Source organism: Protomyctophum bolini (assembly GCF_963924005.1).
Source record: "Protomyctophum bolini genome assembly, chromosome: 19".
Classification (NCBI taxonomy): domain Eukaryota; kingdom Metazoa; phylum Chordata; class Actinopteri; order Myctophiformes; family Myctophidae; genus Protomyctophum; species Protomyctophum bolini.
The window spans coordinates 15,524,010-15,544,170 of NC_137880.1; the positions used below are offsets into that span (position 1 = coordinate 15,524,010).

Below are 20,161 nucleotides of genomic sequence, written 5' to 3' on the forward strand. Positions count from 1 at the left end.
GCATTTTATTTTGCTTGAACTTGAACTTTAGCTTGATCTCTGCAGCTTTCTGACATTGCACTTTATTTCTCATTAGTGTATACAAGTCAGTGTACAGGTATGCTACATTTGTACACTGTTAATTACAAATCAAATCAAATAACGCTGATGATTTTACTGTCTAGGTGTATAGACCTATACTCAATAAATATTTTAGATCAAGGAATATCGTTATGAGAATATAGGCCTACTGAAAATCCCTTTCCCCCTATAGTCGACATTTATGCAAAGCTGCCATTTCATATATATTTTAAAAAAACTAATTAGGTATTAGTTATTCATTTTCGGGTTTTTTTAATCAAAAATTATCATTTATTTGATAGGCTATCTGAATATATGGCAAAGTTTTGCTTGTTAGTGATACTAGTCTAAACGTTACAAGTTTATGATGCATGATATATCATGTCAATGCATGCCATTTGCCATAAGTTAAGTGTATAGGTATATGCAAAGCAAAAATTAGGAGGGATGTCGAGCAACGTATATATACACGCTGCTAGAGCAATTCTCCAACGACAGCTGCGGACATTTTTGTGAGTGCGCGCATAGTGCCCGGGGGCGCCAACGCAATCCCGCACCGCGCAATGTTGTGAATGAGGGATAGCATGACGTCAGCGGCCGAATGTCAACAATGTAGCGATTGAGAGTAGGCGTTCCAGTCGAGTGTAACAAACAGCGGAGACGGAGCGGACACGCTGCACTGGATCATCACACACACATACACACACACTCTCACACACACGCACGCACGCACATATACACGTACTGACATACACACAGTGACATTTAGACTTCTAATCGCAGACGCTATTCTTGGCGAAGAAGAGATAAAGAGTGTTTGTGTAAACTGGAAAGGAAAAGAAGGTGGAAAAAAGAGTTCTCCCTGCAAAGCCGGGGGGCTTTAGGAAGCGACAAGCGGAGTCATCATGTGAAAAACTTATTTGGGAAACGGACAAAAGGGCTGCGGAATACCAGCAATTATAGAAAGTAAAAGGTAAAATGCATGCGTTTATTGCGTTATGTTTGGTGCTTTAAAGAAAAATCAATGTTGAATAACTGAGCGTGTTAATTGGTGTGCGCCATGTGTTTGTCAATTCCCACATAGCCTATAATTGTCATTAGATTATTTTTCAATAACCTTTATTTATAAACTTGCATAAGTGTGCACTCATGGGTTATCTCACTATAGTCCACCGCAAAGATATAGAGAATCGAAGAAAATCAACTCGTATATAGAAAACCACATGCATACATTATGAATGCTTCGGCGGTGTGTAATAGTGAAGGGTGTATTGTTTTGGCGTGTTAACTCTGGTTTAAAGAGTGAAACAGAAACGCCACAATGCCACATCCTGTTATGCTTTGAGTCAGTTGTACGAGGCTGCGATGTGATGCGAGCGTGTGTGTGTGTGTGTGTGTGTGTGTGTGTGTGTGTGTGTTGCAAAGTGTTTTGTGAGGAAATGTGAATGCATCGCGATGATCCCGATGCTGTCGGAGGAGGAGGCGGCAGTCGGGCAGTGTAGTGTAGTGAATCCAGTGATGAAGGGGTCAGGCAGCATGTCTGTTTGCTCCGGGAGGAAGAAATGCACGGAGAAAAGAAGCTGTCACTTTGCAGCGCCACTGGTCGGTCTGTTTGAGTCTGAGCCCTTTGTGCATGACTACTGCACTCTCTCTCTCACCAAATCGATTCGAACCTGCTTCGCAAATCATCAAGACTTATGTGGGACATTGAAATAAATCAATACAATAATAGCCTACACTGTGCTATTTTTGCTATAGCCTAATAATAATAATTTATAATAATTAATAATACATTGTTGTCAGGTAAATGGGCGTTTATTCATATTTTTTTTATTATAAGTAGCCTAAATAAAAAGTACCCTTTATGTATTGCCGCTGGATAGTCGATGAACTAAAACATGCGGCTATATTGCACATTACTAGGCTACTCATTAATCGCGCACTGATTAATCACAATTATAAAATCAGCGAAATATTTGCTGTGTAAGGGCGAGCCTTATTTGGTCACCCAGCCAATGGAATCGTCTCTCTAGCTCTCGAGGATGCCATCATTCATTTTAAAGAACCAAAACGCATATTTTGTTAACCCCCCCCCCCCTGTTTTAATATGATAGCCTAATAACACGAGACCAGTCGCGACGAATACCTATATTTTAATGCGCAAGTAGGCCTACATTTGCACAGCTGATTATTTACAGTCAGCGTGCCTCGCATATGCTTGGAACGACCGAACGAACGAGACAAACAGCTTGCATTGTCATTCTTAATGGATGCTGCAGCGGTGGCTTAGTCAGTCCCTGTCACTGTTATTATGCAGCAGTCTGCATTGATTGATGCGTTTTATTACTATGCATAAACCTACCTAATTAAACGTATCGGAGTCTCGGAGAGAGATTGGGAACGTGGCGTTGTAGAGGGGTGGATGGATTAGCTATACAGAGTAGTTTGTACAGTGAAGGCAGCTCTCAGCAGCGTCCACGTTGGCTTTGCTCCGGCGTTCTTTCATGGAATAGGCTTATTATTAGGCTATAGCCTATAATGTAAGCAGCACTGTGTCAAAGTGCTGCAGTAGCCAGCCCAGCAGAGCCAATATGATCCGGGCGAACATGTCAATTTGTTTTCCACGTGGGTTGGGTTGGGACTGATGAAATGCCTGGAATCAGAACAGAAGGCTTTCGGTCCGGAGCTGCAGTCAGAGTGATGCTGCCATTTAATGCGGTGATGCAGCATTTTGTAGTCGAGCTGTGACACGTTCGTCACAAGCATTCCCTTTGTTTGCCGCTTAGTGGATCGCTATGGTAGCGAGAGAATCGGATCCTTCACCTTCTTCACCCTACATACCCCTCCCGGGAATAATTTATAATTCTGACAGATGATTGTGGCGAAGTGTAATGATGATATCATTATATGATTCACTGGTTTGATTTATGCATGCATGGCTGCCTGCCTGCCTTCTTTAATGTATCGGATAAAATATGAGGGTTAAAGGTGCAATTGCAAATCCTTTCAAGTGTTATTGCGAAAGAATATGAGACGAAAACAAGCAGTTAGAAAATAAACCGGTTCTCTGACTGTGTTTGTGCAACACACTGACACAGTAACATGGCTCTGCAACACGTGCACAGCGTTGGCACTCGTGCACATACTGTATAGCCCACTCCTTTTGTTCTGTACAGTCAGTAGCCCTCTACTCTGTCTCTCTCTTCTTCCCATGGCTGAGCCTATTTACAGTAAAACATCCTCAGTCTAATCAAACTCTGACAGTTCCACGTGTAGGCCTATACACTCTCAGAGTTACAGGTGGATAAATTAACACAGGAGATTTTCATTAGCCCACAGCAGTGACAGGTGTGTATAGTGTACTCCAGAATAAAGTCAGGGATACAAATGAAATGTTACTTTATCTTGCAGTGTAATGTTTTGCACAATGTACTGGTTAAAACATAAGAAGTATAGCATGCTATATTTGCACATGATGGTAATTGTAATATTATGGTTTCCAACTGAACAAACAAATTAAGTGATATGCATGATGGTCAGGGGCCTAGACAATCCTGGCAATTATTTAATTACAAGACCTCCATCATGACTCATGTTTTGGCTGGGGGGGGGGGGGGGGGGGGGTCCAAGTCTGTTTTGGGGATCCGCATAATAGGGTTCCCATGCCACAGCTGAAATCCCACACGGCAACAAGACACCCATCATGTCACATGGCCTGCCCCCCCCCCCCCCCTTCCCCCCTTTCCATGCTGAATAACACTATGCAGCGCCAAATCTACGCAGTCTTTCCATTCCACTATGTCTGCATCAATAAGCTTGAAAAACTATTTTTCTCTCTCCCAAGCAATGGGTTCAGGCACTGTAAGTTGTCCGCAAGTTGATCTTACATAGTTTTGAACAAAGTGCACAATACAATATTTATTTAGGCCTAGTGGACGGTGTACAAATGTAGCCAAATGGACTGTAAGTGTCATGATGAAAATATTTTAGTTTCCCCTCTACAGTATATTGGTGATGTTTGCAAAGCTGCCATTTAACATAATTAAAACCAGAGTCAAACCCATTCTGGGCAGGAACCCCTTTTGGTGTTATAACCCTTCTGGACGGGAACCCCTCTAGGGGTTCTGTACAGTATGTACAGTATTCAAAAAATAATAATATTTGATGCTGCTATATAAATATTTGAAGTTTTTCAGAAAACTTAGGTCAGGATTTAGAAGGCGTTTTTAGAATGGGCCTCAGTCCATAATGGGCTGAGCTTTGTCCTTAAAGTAAGAGAAGCATACAGTAGCCTGTAGCATATAGCCGATGAGTCATGAAGTTAGTTGCTATAGTTTTCCAATTCTCTGGAGAAGATCAGGACGTCATAGAATTGCCAGCACCACTTGTTGTGTTGTGAGTTGAATATCTGTTGAAAGCTGATATCATATTATTGATATCATATTATTCATCCCGGAAGGCATACAGTACAGACTACAGAGGCACCTACACAGCAAAATCAAGTGCGTTATTAACTCAGAGAGAGAGAGTTTCAGTTTGGAATGAAGACGCAGGATTTGACTGTGTGTTTTCTGCACTGTAGTGTAGGATCAGTGGTTCCCAAACCTTTTAGCTCAAGACCCAAGTGGGACATTTGATATCTCGCCAGAACCCAAACTAGTGAAAATAGCACATGTACAAGCTCACAAGGTGTCTCTTCACGCCAGGTTGTTATGTGCTATTTCCATTGATTTTCTTTCTGTATTTATTTATGATATTATTTTGTAATATGTTTTCATTTATGATGATCTTTTCTATTCATTTATTTTTTCAAAAAGGGTATTTTCTCGTGGGTATTGGACCGCGGCCCACAAATGGGTCCTGACCCAATGTTTGAGAAACAATGGGATAGACAAACGGCCTATGAAGTAGATGAGAGGCTGCATATTCCAACCTTTTTTGAGTGGTGCAACCACTCCTATAGACCGCTATATGTGTCCCTGGGTCCCTGGCTGGGTCTGTCCAAGCACGGAATAGCGTTTGGTTGGTTTTCACAACCAAGTGTCACTGTTGTACAGTACAGTAGTACAGTACAGTAGTAACTGTCATTTCTTAACCATTTCGGATGCGGGGTGGCTCGCCGGAACCGGGCCGACCCCCGTAATATTTTGGGGTGTTTGTTAGAGCACTGTACCCTTTGCTGTTTCTTGTTTTGGCGACCAATGAATCAAAGCTTATTCGTGGTTGTAGCCTAATGACTTCTCAATCTGGATGAGTAGCGTCAGCTCCATACTATTACTCTCCCCCCAATGTTATTATTGTTTGCATCACTGAGGTGCATTTTAATTACCAGTGCGCAGCTTCAACATATCATGTCAGTTTGCCTCGAAAGAAAAGAGAAAAACATGTTCCCATAGTTCACCCACGTCAGCACAAAGGCATGTTTGACTGGGCCGCTGCCAGTGTGTGAGTCGTAGATGGAACAGCACTGCTGGGAGAAATCTTAGATCCTGCTTAGACCAAGGCCTTTTGTTTTCTTCTCTCTCTCGCGCTCTCTCTTTCTAGCCCCAATCCCCCCCCCCCCCCCATCCCACACACACACACACACACACACACACACACACACTTTCCCTCACTCCATGGAGGGGGGTTTTCATTCTTCTCCTGTCTTCCGTGGTGGTGGTGGTGGCGATGACACGGTGCACGTTATCGCTCACACCGTGTGCAATCCGACTTGTAGTATCGTGCCAGGACGCTGGATCTGTCAGCCGTGGATGCTGCATATGAGGTCGCTTCTGGAAGGAGAGAGAGCGATGCCTCTCGTTCGCCGCACTCACCGCCGCCACAACGGAGGGGTTGCCAAGAAGCTATCACGCTTGAAAACGGCTACAGGCACATTCTTTGATTGCCCTGTTTTGGTTTGACTTCTTAAATGTTGCCTGCAAGAGATTAAAGCCCTAAATCACCACGATGGTTGCGTCAGAGCCATTTAGTTGAACCTTTTTGTTAAACACTTTTTTTTGTTGCTCTCCTGAGCCTCCCCTGATTGTCTTCAAGTTGGGGGGGCCACCTCACCTTGTGAACTGGCTGGCTTCAGGCCACTAGAAATGGAGCTTGTGCTCATTAGCAACCTGTTATGTGGTCATATATTATTATTTTTTACTGCAAAACCAATATTAAACAAATGCATCTGGTCTGAATGCTGTTAAAAATATAAACAGCAGATTGGAAAGGGAATCCAAAGTGCTGGCGGTTATTGAGCTAGTTTAGTAGCTTGTGCATCATATAAAGTCGCATGCAGTGCATAAACAGAAAACATTTAGTGTGTGTAGCAATGACCTGCGTTTAATGGATTAATCTATTAGCTACTTGCACTGTGCAGACTTACAGACCCTCTACGATAATCGCTGTATTACATACCGGTAGTGTAGGTTCTAGTTCTAGAGGTGTTGTTGCATCCTGCATTTCTCCCAAAGGACCACCATGGAAAAACATCTCTCAAGCGTTATTGTGTTTTATCCTTTTGACAGATGTACAATTATACTGTATGTTTGTGCATATGTATTTAATTAACCCATTGAGACCTAAGGCCAATTCTACAAATGCCTTCTAAATCAGTAGTAATTTTCAAAATAAATAAAAGAAAGTTGAACGTGCTGTTAGGCGGCAATAGCAACCTGGGTGCCCAGACGAGTATGCCAGCCTTCCGGGGCTTTCCCGGTTTTAATGGGTTGTTTAATACACCTGCCAGTCTATCTGCCAGGCAATAAATCAACCAATGAATAAAGCATGAACAACACCACAGGTCATTCATATTCTTATTTGGATACAACAAAACATGTGCAATCAACAACATTACCAGACCATTCTTTGTAACTTAAATATTGACTGGAAACTGTAGGATGTGAAGCACAGATGCAGCAGAAAAAGTTGGGTTGAACTTATACAATGACTCCATCTTTACATAGTGGATCCCTGTGGATTGTGTTTATGAACCAGGAAGTGGAGGTGCACAGCTGCTATTTGGACACGGTTGACTCTTGAGTCAGAGTCCAGTCCTGGAGTACTCCACAGAGGGAGAGAGTGAGAGAGAGAGAGAAAGAGTGCACGCACGCGCTCGCACGTGCGCAGTGTGCATAATGCTCTCAATGCCAAGAACTGCTTTACAGACACTTGAGGATTTACACTTGTTAAAGAGTCAGTTTATTGTTTTTGTGTGGAATCGGATGGATTTGCATGTGCATGCATGTGTTTATGTGGTGATCTTTATAACCCATTTGTGGACTACCAATTTGTGTCGCTCTAACCAATATCATATTTCATTGCAGATGAATGGCATAGGAAATTTCAACACAAAACACACAGTTTCTTGGTTTTCATTTGGTAACACACAGACATTTCTATGGAGCATTAGCTCCCCTAAGATGTCTTTAAAGTTAACCACATAACTCTATCGTCCCTAATACTTAAAATAGCAGATCTATGTTGTGAGGCATTGTGAGCGTGTTGGTCGTGTTGATTGACTATTTTCGGTGAGGGGATTTATTTATTCATTAGCCCTGGGGGACCCAGTGAAATATATATACCGTATATATATATATATATACTCCTAAGATGTTTAAAAAATTAAGTTTTATAGTGTTATTGTTGTTTTGCAGCATACCTACGATTCACAGCTGTCGTCACGAGAAAGCGCATGACTGAGAAACATAAACGGACACGTTCTTGAGTGCTTTGCATTTTTCCCTTTCTTTTAATTCCAAAGCATTATGTGTGGTCCTCTGCCTTCTAAGCATCAGAGAGGCCTTGACTGACATGTGTGCTCCACGAATTCTCAGAGAAAATGGCTGCCAAACGCACCACATCAAGTGCTCGAGCTGTGCGTCTAGATATCTGACTCTGTAACAGTAGCGTTCTTGGGGCTCCCGGCAGTCATTATCGTTTCAAGATCTAGTAAGGGATGTGACCTGCTGTTTTGCAGTGGAATTCGCTTACTGGCTAAAGCTCGCATTAACATATGTTTTAAGGGATACTTCGGTTATTCATCGCAAAACACCCAAGTTGTGTTGCAATGTCTGTGTGGTCCCTTCCTGGAGGGGGCCCTGCTCTCTCTCTCAGTCTCCCTTCCCTTTTCGCTCTGTCTCTCTCTCTATCACCCCCCTACCCCCCCTATCCCTCCCTCTCTCTCGCTCACTTGTTCCGCCCTTCTCATGCATACCTTATCAAATTAGACTTGTTTGTGTTGTGAAAATGAGGCGGAGCAAACTGAATATGTCTCCGGGGGGAGGCCTGCTCTGTGCTGTATATGTTTGTTCTCCGCGTGTGTGTGTGCATGCGTGCATGCGTCCGTCCGTGCGTCCGTCCTCATAGGGAACTCTGAGTCTGAGGCACATCATCATAGTAGGGAGACTGTGTCTACTACCATTTTAAATATAGAGTAGTCATTTTCTCGTCTGTCAGCAGTTTGCTCACGCTGCAGCTGCTGAGTCACATGTTGAAGTGGAATTAGAGTATGCCCCCCATCCCCCTCAGGGATGATCAGTGACAACCAATAATCCACCTTCAATTCCTAACACTAATTTCTATGTGGTTTTGTATCTCACCAATGCCTCAGTCAAATCTAGCATTTCTCTTCCTACCTGGGCTTTCTGGCCATTGACATGCAGTCTTCACTGCTATTGCAACCTCTGTTATTTATCACCCTGGCCTATAGCCTACCAAATATAGATTGCCTTTCAACTTGGTCTCCCTATTTGACATGTGATTATTTTCAAAATGATAAAATTGAGCACTGATTGGCACGCGTTATAAATAATGATCACTATCCATGCTAATTTGTGAAAGTAAACGTTTACAGTGATGAGAGAGCTAACTATTTCATAAGAGCATATTTTGCATGGATAAATGAATACAGGCGGGCCTTGAGATTTATTTTTACTCGTCCATTGCCATACCGTAGTAGGATGGCTTTCTTTGTGCCGTGTGTAAGCGATGACGTTTGTTAAAGGCAGCAGAGAGCAAAGTAACGTGGCCTGTGTGAAGGCTACGTCTCTCTGTGCACTAGCGAGAGGCAGAAGAATGCAGTGTTGTCTTCCTATGTGGCTCTCAGGTCTGAGGTCACATCCTCATGTGTGACACCTCTTTTGTTCTATCCACTCACTGACGTTGCAGTGTGTGCGCCGACAAGCTGCGCTGTGTTTTCATTACTATAAATACGTTCTTCTCTCTCACTCACAGAGGTATACAGACTGTAAGGGCCTTGGATGTGTAGTAGTAGTACACACTACACACACAGATTACATACTTTAGTACAGTATAGTCAGAACTCAGCCACGACGCCACCTGCACGTGGTAACAGCAACATTCAGTGAGGTTTGATGGGCCTTAAGTGTGTGCTAGGGCTGGGTGATATGGACAAAATCTAATATTTATATCACTGTAAAAAAATATAGATTCACAAATTCACAACACTGAGCTTGTAGATCTGCTATTTTCGCTATTTTGGAACATTTGTAAAAGTATGAAATTGTGTTTTAAGTGGTTAAACTTTGTATTTGGTATTAATACAAAAAAGTACATTGACAGAGAGTGACAGAGAGTGATACAATTAGGACATGAAATTAAGACAGGTGTGCTTTGAAATAGTTGAAATAGGTGTGCCTTGGCCCTTGGGTACAAAAAGTTTTAAAATAACTGGGACAGATTTGTCACAATATAATCTATAAATGTCAAAGTGATACATGGCCGTCAAGTTTATAGATTGTAAAGCTAGCACGCACATACCAGGTACAAATGGTGGACCATTGTGGCGTCTGACTCTACAATCTTTGTTCTTCAGTGAACAGGTTGATTTATTTTTACACTTCCTTAGCCTTCAATAAGCATGCCGTCATCGGATTCCTCCCTGCCAACAACGATTGTGGATATTTTCTTTTCTTCACGTGTTTCCAGACGAGTCTCATTGAATTAAAAGGCTTTCGCACCTCGCCAGCTGGAAAGTGAATACATTAGCCCAGTGGTTCTCAAAGTTGGGTCCAGGGACATTGAGTGAGGGGTCCAGGGAGTGAGGGGTTTAAACCGTTTAAACCTATTTCATACTTCGGCCATTTGAAAATTGAAGATCTATAAGCTCACAGCGTGTCGCATGTAGGTTGGCTATTATTCTTTTTTTTATAATTCTTTTCTACATAATTTGTAACATTTTTAACAACACAAATCTTCTCTTGCCTTACAATCAGTTTGGTGGTCCGTGACATACAAATGTTTGTGAAGCACCGCATTAGCCGACGTGTTGCCTCATGAAGTAAAGTTCCCGTCTGTGCCAGAGGTGCTTGCCGCTTTCCTGCCAAGGTCATTCCACCCCCCCCCCCCCCCCCCCCCACACACTCTTCCCCCCATTCCCTGCTTTTCTAGCCGATGGGAAAAAGGGGCGAGCGGTCAGTCAAGCTTATTATGAGAGTGGAAGGTATTTCAAACAATCATGGGATTCCTGGCGTGGTGGTGTGAGGTCATTGTTTTAGTCCAAGAGGGAGGGAGACGTGGAGAAGAAAGGCCTGACGGAATAGAGAGGATGACCCCAATACAAGGATCACTGTTGTTGTACAGTTCTGTCTGTCTGTCTGTCTGTCGTCCGTTCGTCCGTCCATTTTTAAACACCGAAGTCACTCCAGACTCCAGTCAAAAGTTCAGAATGCCCTGCATGGACAAAACACTCCCATTGTTTGTGCGCATGTGCCTGCGTGTGAGAGAGTTCATATGGGGACCCCTGACATTTAGAAGTGGTGATTTATGGTTTATGAATAGAAAAGACAAAATAGCATGACCTGTCACAGGAGGTCAATGTAAACAACTAATACAAATAATACCATGCAATATCATTAGGCACTTAAACCCTTTATATTTGATCTGGGTCCCCAAGTCATATATACTTCTTGGTCCCCTCCTTTTGTCCCTCTAAATCAGTCTCTCTCTAAATCTCTCTCTCTCGCCGCTTTGCAACGGGTTGTGAGCATATATAGATCGGTTCTTTTTGGCAAATGTTTGCCTATTATGACATTCCCAGAATAGGAACACCATGGTTCATGTAAATGATAAATGGTGCATTTATATAGTGCCTTTATCCAAGTCGCTTTACATAGATTGTGCATTACATTCACCAATTCACACACACACACACACACACACACACACACACACACACACACACACACACACACACACACACACACACACACACACACACACACACACACATTCATACACTGATGGCGGCGGAAACCATGCAAGGCACCAACCAGCATATCAGGAGCAATGTAGTTAAGTATACTTTATGCAGTCACTATCAATATAATCAAATATACAATTTTTTGTTTTTAATGCATGCACAATTATGATTGGCCAACATGATTCAACTTTGAATTCAGCCACATGACCCGTGAACTCTGCAACTCTGTGTGTGGCTGGCATACATCTTTATTTAGAGCAGGAATCGCGTCTGAAGTCGATTTCCAGTAAATGAAGAGTTGCCGTTGAATCTCTGGAGTGTGAAACAACAGAGAGACATGCTCAGTGTGCGCGTGTGGTTTGGTGAAATGCAGCTGTAAAGGAGTTAGAAGGGGAAGGTGGGGGAGGACAGGGGAGGGGTTGGTGGGACAGCATCCTGTGAGACTAGCACAGGTGGTTTGGAGGGGGCGTCGGGGAGGGGGGTGAGGGGGATAGGCGTGGAAAGAAAGCTCTCAGGGGCGTAATGTGCCTGCTTCCTGCACCCGCCGCCACCACTGGCTCCCGGTATGCACCGTAGAAGCTGTGAGCTTATAGGACCAGATCAGCAGGATTTGCTCATGGTGGCAGGTTGCCATTAACCACTCTTAACCAGGCATTCATATTTTGGGAATGTCATTATAGGTTTTAATAGTTTAATTAAAATAATTATGCAATTGTATTGCATAATTTGTATTGCATGTATTTTTGGTACAACAAAGTACAGTATATTTGGCCAAAGTGGTTAAACATTTACAGTGAGTGGATGAAGTGCTCGGATTTTTTGTAGAAATAGTAAAAAAATATATATATATTATATATATTTTCTTTAGTGAAAGTACAAAAGTATTATCATATTATTTTTACAGTACTAAAGGTAAGAGTAGGCTACTTATTATGCAGAATGGTCAATTTCACATTGTTTGTAAGCCATTCATGTATTCACTTTAAAGTTGCAGTTGGTAAATCTGGGGTTGATTTTAATTTCCTTGTGTGCTGCTAGGTAGCCAACCTATTATAATAATACATTATCATTTATCAATGAATACTGTTTTGTATTAATCTAGTGGTGTAGTTAAAAAGCACAATCTGCCTCTGGAGCAGTCTGTTTAAGTATCAAAATATGGAAAAGAAAACTCAAGTAAAGTAAAGATATGCTTTTGCCACAGTGAGGGATGACGTCGATGCATGTGCTAGTATAGGAAGCTCACGGTGCCTTGCGTCATTCTCTTCAGGCTCATCGTTATTGTAACGTTGCGTACACCTAAGACGCAAGGAAAGGCCCGAGCAAACAATTGACGCCAGTATGAAAGAGGCTGTGAAAGGAAAGGGATGCAATTTCAGACGATGCGGTTAGTGCCGGTGGGTTTTTCCGTTTGTTGCACATTGTGGGATGGAAAACGTGAAAGTATACGGCCCGAGTTATAATTCCACAGTTTTGACACTGAAATACAGCTTTTCCTGCGGCGCGTAATCCTAATGTGGATACTTGTCAACCAGCTTTATACTTAACTTCATCCTGTAATTTACAGTGAATGAGGCAATAAAAAGTGCTTAAATCCTGCTGCCTATGAAGTTGCAAATGCTATGTGTCTCTCTCCTTACAAGGGTGCACTTTCAACAGCCTACAGTATAAACATACCATGGTTCGGATTTACACACTTCATAATTTTAGACTACTGGCATAGAGTTGTTGAAGCATTTCGATCTATTTTTCGACAGCCCCCCTGTGATTGGTCAGTAATAAATCCGGCGGCACCGTTTGAATGCAGCAAATACACCGCAGCTACAGGGCAGCGTTCCGCGGATCCGTCTGTAGGCATTCAGACTATGCTTTAAAAATCTAACTGTGATAATTTGATTCCCCCATTTCAATTTCAGTTTCACTATAAGCAGAGATATTCAGAGCAGTGTGAAATCAGAGAAAGCAGAGTTAGTAAGCACAAGCCCTAGTCAACAGATGGCATGGTAAATTATCACATAAGGAGAGTGCAAAGAGAACAGTGTAGGGCTTAAAAAAAAACTAGGATGCCAAGTAAACCTCAAAGCTAGCATCTGTCTAAACTGCATCACATCACAACTCATATTGGCAATTACTACACTATAGCAGTTACTGTAACATCATGCTTTACTACTATGTTCTGGGTCTTAATTTAAACTCTCAGGATGTTACTGTGGCCCCTTTTCCACCAAAATAACTTTGGTTTTTGGTTTCTGGTTCCGTTCTAGATTCTTGGTGCTTTCACGGAACCAGCGGTGGCCATTCTTTGGTTCCAGTTCCAAACCAACTTTTAGGGTTCTGAACCAGTTCATTTTCAGTGGAAGCACTCTGAACTGCTTCAATATTAGGCGGGAAAACATAACTGAACCGGTTCAACCCCGGTGGAAAAGGGGCCCATGTGTGTAATCATGCAGCCACCTTAACCCTTCGTAGTTCGTAGTTTCAAACTGCTTGGTCAGTAATTAAGGGCTAATTCAATGACACACAGCAGGTGTAGTGCACTCAGAGAGGACCTCGTGATAACAAATGCGCCGCACGCTCATTGAATTGGAGTGCATGAGCAGCACAAGGCAGGCTGTTGTGCACTTGTGCTGGCCCGGTCATGTGACACACGCCGTACGTACACTACTACTACAGTACATGCCCTACTGGCCAACAAGTGGTGTCATTAAGGACATAATACCATATGGTAAAAAGGTCAGTGAGGTGAGAGCTAAGAACTTTTTAGCTCGAGACCCAAAAGGTGAATTTGATGTCCCCCAGCCCCAGGGACCCCAAACTAGTGAAAATAGCAGATCTACAAGCTCACAACGTGTCACATCGCAACATGTTTGTAGATCTGCTATTTAGATATGCTACCATTTTCACTTGGCTTCTCCTTAAAGGTTTCTTTCATTTATTTCCCTAATATACGTTTTGTTTAGTTTTTTCCTTTTTTTCATTAATCATTTGAAATATTCTTCAAAAAAATGTAAGGAAAAAAAGAGGGTTAGGTTTAGGATTATTTACCTGCAACCCATAAAAATGTGTCTGCGACTCACATATGGGTCCCGACCCGCTATTTGTGTTAGACAACCTGTACTGTCGGCCTTAAGACAAGATATGTCAAAAATAATACTGTAACACTTTGAGCAACAAGCTTGTTTAGCATGCAAATCCTGTGTGACATTTACAGTAGGATTATATTATCTGCCACCCTCAATGCTGAAGGTTCCACTTGGGGAGGTGTGGGGGTGACAGGGTATGTCTCATACAGGGTATGTCTCATACTGTGGCATTTATGTCGACTAAAGCAAATGCAGATTTATAAGCTTTTGACCGATGCGGGAAAATGTCACACGTGTCATAGGCCTAGTCTAGTTCACACAGAAGATTCGCAAAGAGCCCAAACCGTTTTAAGCCTAATCGTACGACCGTGCAAAAAATTAAGCATTGTCATGTTGAGGAAGAAAAATTAGCCCTTACATCATAATAACCATTTCTATCTGTAGACTGTAGAGTTTGCGACCCCCACATTTATTTTGGGGGTCGCCAGATAATTTTCTCAATGTGTTCAGAAAATAAGTTAAATTGGCCAAATTCAGTAGAAGCACAACAACGAATATTTTTTCAGACTACACTTACTACTTTTGTTTTGAATCTATGTATGTAAGAAGAGCTTATTGACTGATGTGTCAAAAGCAAATAGGCAGAGCATATGGTGTTGCTGTGTGTGTCCAAATCAAACCATGATTGAATCCACCTGTTCTGTTCCAAAACCATGCTCAACCATGTCATTAAATCAGCTGTAAAATATTACTAAAACATATAAGAAAATGTGTGTGTGTAACTGTCCCAAGAAACTCTTAATTTCCAGCTGTTCTGTTGTATTTTGGAGTTTATATTTTGGTGTGTAAAATCTATTTATTTTTATGCAAAGAGACAATGAGCGAGTAAAACAATGGGATAAATAATGTGAGAGAGAGGGAGGCCGTGAGACAGACTGAGATCGAGGCAGACAAACATGAGAACCAAATAAGAGAGAGACTTGATTAGACTGAGCGAGAGCGTTGGTGGATAAGAGCATAAATGAGAGAGAGATCGAGAGAGAATGCCGATCAATAGTGCTGCATGCATGAAAGGCTGTAGGGCCCGGCCATTTAGACGGATTACAGCCGCGCTGCAAACCTTTCATCTCTCTCAGGGATTGTGTCTGGGGGGAAGGAGGCAAATTGGTTCTCATCATGCTTAGCGAGTAGTGCGCCGTCTGAAGCACACATCATTTTCACAGCGCAATCCGTTTGAACCTTGTACCACACAGGCCTTCAGGAGGGGATTACATAAAAGCAGAACATCTATATACTTCACTTGAACATGGAATTGTTCAAAGCAAAGCATCTTCAGTCCAGTTACCTGTGTTCAGTGAGGAGCTGCGGTGTAGAGTTTGCTGTGATGCAGTATCTGACGTTATCGACTGCTTATCAAGTGTGATCTAGAATTCCAAAAAATGGACCAGAACTGATACTAATGCTGTAATGTAATAATGTTTTAAATCTATTATTGTCTACATCCAATTCATTTGCGTGATTAATTCAGACCATAAAGATTTGGTAAAATGAGGTAATAGAGTACAAAATGGTGGTAAATGTTACCTGAACCCACATCTTGAAACCAGCAATCAAAAATGTAGCTGATATTTGATAAAATGTGGAAATAAGACAGGAATTCACATTTTTGGTCGTTGTAAGTATAGCATTAACAGAGAATGAAGATTACTTTGTAAAATCTCTATAGAATATTTCATATTCTGTAATCTCTGCGTAAGATTCTTTAAGACTCCTGTCACCCTAACGATTATCTTGAGTCCCAGTGAACAACATCAAATTGCGTCACAAGGTCGCTCTGTTTTAATTTGAGTGGGCAGATTCTTATCAACAGACACCAGTGGGAGAATACTGTGGAGAATTCACTGTCGATGCTTATCTCAGAGAGCCGTTTGACATCTCTTACACACCAATGCCATCTTACAGAGGAAGATATAGAGTAGCAGGCGTACAGTAGCTTAGACATGAGAGGAGCAGCTTAGGGTTTGCTGGTGATGAAATGACAGAGTAACATTGCATTTGAGGCAAAATACTGTTGTAATAATACTGCAATAATAGTATTTTAATGATATTCATTGTTGTTCATTGTTCTCTACATAAACAATGATATACAGTAAAAGCATCTTTTGATTATTATTATTATTATTATTAACATAACAGTAAGCCATGATTCAGTGAGACACTACGGTAGCTTCTCTGTATGAGTAACCCTGCACTGGGGAATTATTTACGCTGTGTCTTAGGTTTAATTAGATTCAGCAGGGTGTTCTGCGTTGTCGGGGAAGCCCTCCCCATGCCTGTCAGTCACCTATCTGGCATGGCATCTGTATTAGTGTTAGTGATGCAGCTCTGGCACAGAGTACCCCGACACTCTTCAATAAATGATCATGATCATCACAATTACCTGATGGAGGGTCAATCTGTAAGTACCCACCCTTAATGTCCACCCCTCAAATGATGATTGATGAAACTGGCAGTCTTTAACTTTATTGCTTTTCTTTTCTTCCTTTCTTTGTTTCCTTCTTCTCTTCTTTCGTTTACAAGTGTTGGCTCTAGTGGTCAAACTGTGTGAACACATGGCATGGCTTTGTGTCCGGTGGTGGCATTGTGACAGCTGACAACGTCCATGCTGAGTTCGGTCCGTTGTGTTGTGACAGTTATGGCGTTGTTTAAGTATTTGTTTTAATTTTGTCAAATTAGCATTTTTGACATTTTCATTTTGGACACCTGTTTCGTCTTGGTTTTATACACCAGCCAAGACAGTTTTAGCACATTAACCCTGGAGTCCACATTTTTGGCACATTTTCAAAAGTTTTCAACAATTTTGTGTTTCATAATGCGCTGTGAGCTTGTAGATCATCTTTTTGTCATACAACAAAGTATACTGTACTGCTTAAGTGGTTAATGGAAATGTAATTCATCATTCTTCTAATAAACAATAGGACAACTCGCATTCTAAAGGTTGTTATTAATTAAGGATTTTGGGATCAGAAAGAAATTGTAGCATTGTTCTTACGGCTTTGGAGAAACGAAAGAAACACCCAACCTCCCGGGCCGCTAGAGACCGATAAATTATTGATGTTATGTGCATTTCCATTTATAACAAACTGTTGTAAAGGAAATCAAGCTTCCTCGTGTGACTTCCTTTGCAGGTGCTCTAGTAGAAGCTGCAGTTCGACCTAAATGTTGAAGAATAATGGCTCATTCATCTGTTCTATTCACACTCTGTCATACCGTAGTGTAAATCTTTACTAAGGACCTACTGTTAACAACTCCATCGGCTTACTCTTATATAAAAAGAAGCTTCTTGGCTCAAATAATGTTTCAATCTGGACATAATATCCCAATTGAAGGTCTGTTTTGCCAAAGGGGAAATTATGACTCCCTAATGATGACATGCTGCTCCCAAATCTCTTTATGAAAGCTCTCACATGTGTATAAAGTCAATGCTCCTTTATTAGTACACTATTAGCGGTACAATGGCACCCTGTGTCCTGATGCCGTTAGTCTCATAGTCAAGGTTTGTGGCTTAGCGTTAATACTGGAGTTAATGCCATCATAGTGGAGTACGACTGTTAAATGGCGCTTAGCACGGAACCACGTGGAGGACTGGCGTCTGTGTGACACCACTAGAGTGTCTGCCGGGGGTCCTTTGGTTTCCCCCCGTTCTAGTGGCGTTTCTCAACGTCTGGTCCGGGGACCACCAGGGGTCCAAATGGACACTTATGGGTCTGTAATTCTCCTTTGAGAGTGCGCAGACTAGAGTTAACTCTGAGACTGTGTACAAAAAGACCTTGAAATTCAAATGGTTGAGAGCCATAATAGGTCTGTGGCCTCTTCTAGTGGCCCTGTTTAAGCCACTACGCCCCCAGTTCAAGGCCTTGATCCTCCATGTGTCCAGTGAAAGGGTTCAGGGAGTTCACTCACAGACTTATTTCCATCGTTCCATTTCGCTCCCCCCTGTTATTCATATTCGTGTCCTGAAAAGCAGCTGGGAGGCGGTTGAAAGTATATGAATCACGTATGGCAGATGGCTGTGTTGTTAAAGTGACATGGCTTGTTTCCCCTGTTTGGCTTGAGGCTCTCTGATGTGTCCGCATGCCCACTGTACCAGAGCCCTGTCTAGTTCCCATGATGCATGCACTCGCCATCTTCAGCCCCGGGGAAGCATGCCATGAAAGGGGCCATTGTTCCTGTCACTCTGAGGCATGTTGCATGCACTTATGATACCGAGTGGGAGAAATTATGCCCGTCGAACCTCTGGAATGCCTTTGAATCGGCCAATTCCAAATGTTGAATAAAGTGCATCTCTTTGCTGACTTTGACCACATGAACCCCAGTGGCCCTATTCTGGGGGCCAACATTAAACAAAAAATAGCCGATCTTTGTATATTGACTATTTTCAGCAAAAGGATTTGGTGTAACGGGACTACTAGCAGATCCTTCATTATATAGTCCCCTGGGGGACCCTGGTCAACTAAGTGGTTACTGTAAGAGGTAGTTCAGTCACAACTTAAGTATATTGGTTGTTTTTATGTGAAAACAATACAATGAACGGTGAGAGAGGAAAAAATACATTTATTTGGAAGTGTGAGCAATAGCTCAGTCGAATAATCAGTTTTCCACCTAAACCAGAAGTGATGATGTCAGCATGGAAACACTTCCCTCTGAAATTAAAAGCTAAACTTTTGTTAGTTTTTTCATTTCCTCATGCACATAAAGAAATGTCTCATGACTCACAGTTCCTTCGTATATTAGAGAGTAGAGACCAAAAAAAACTTTGTGAAAGACCACCTCCAGAGTGGCCAATTCAGACGTGTGACGCCCTGAATCAAGTGTTCCCCTAATGCTTTGCGAAAGAAGGAGGAGGAAAAATGAGGCTCCGACTCCCCAATTCTTTTCCCTCTTCCTTTCAGAGACCACTCTGATTGATGTGCGGTAAAGCTGCAGTCAGAGAGAGAGTGAGAGTAAAAAATCTGCCTGGGATTCTCACATGCATTTCTACAGCATGATGTCATGTATGCTTTTTTTTCCCCCTCAGTCCTCAACATGGTGCGCTCTGAGCCCCTGACAAAAAAACAAGTCCCACTCCCAATTCCGTCCCAACGCCCCCCCCCCCCCCCAGCCTGAAAAGGTATATAGCATTCTCTTAGGCAGGCCTTTTATGCTTCTGGCCACCAGAACACCCCCTATTGACTCTCCCCAAACCAGGACGCTCGTGAGAACATTTGATTCCCTCTGTTCTCAAGTTCCAGTTTGCATGGAAAACCGGACAACCCGACTAAAGCCTTTCAACAATTATGTTTTAAACCCAACAAGTGGCGGTGGCAGCGTCTTGGCACGGGGGGGGGGGGGGGGGGGGGTGAAGCATCTTGGCGGCGTTGCGGTAACACGTCTCTGCGTTGTCTGTTCTTTTCCCCTCCAAGCACCGAGCGGCAGCCACCCATGGCGAGGGTGTAAACCAAGAGTGTCGTGCGGAGGTCATAAAACGCTGCCCCCCCCCCCCCACCTCTCCCTCCGTCAGTAGAAGGGCCTATTTTTAACCGCGCTGTATCACGTATCGCCTCTTGCCATTTTGTTCCTTTGTTCGGCGGGGAGGATATTTCGGGACACTCTCGGGTATCCTGAGAGGCGAGATGAGGTGGATCCTCTCCACGACAGTTGATCTCCCCCCGCTCTGTTTAATGTGCGTGTGCGCGCACATGTGTGTGTGTGTGTGTGTGTATGTGTGTATGTGTGTGTGTGCACGTGCGTATGTGTGATAAAGTCCAGCTCTGTT

The 20,161-nt window shown here is 42.6% G+C and overlaps 1 protein-coding gene across 1 annotated transcript in view; it reads left to right on the top strand.

Moving 5' to 3' along the window:
- The first annotated feature begins 728 nt into the window (after window positions 1–728).
- Window positions 729–20,161, top strand: part of bach2b (BTB and CNC homology 1, basic leucine zipper transcription factor 2b) — a 128,892-nt gene continuing 109,459 nt past the window's right edge. Inside the window, exon 1 of the mRNA XM_080790513.1 lies at window positions 729–1,033. The gene's annotated coding sequence lies outside the window, so the exon portion shown is untranslated. The remainder of the gene's footprint in view (window positions 1,034–20,161) is intronic.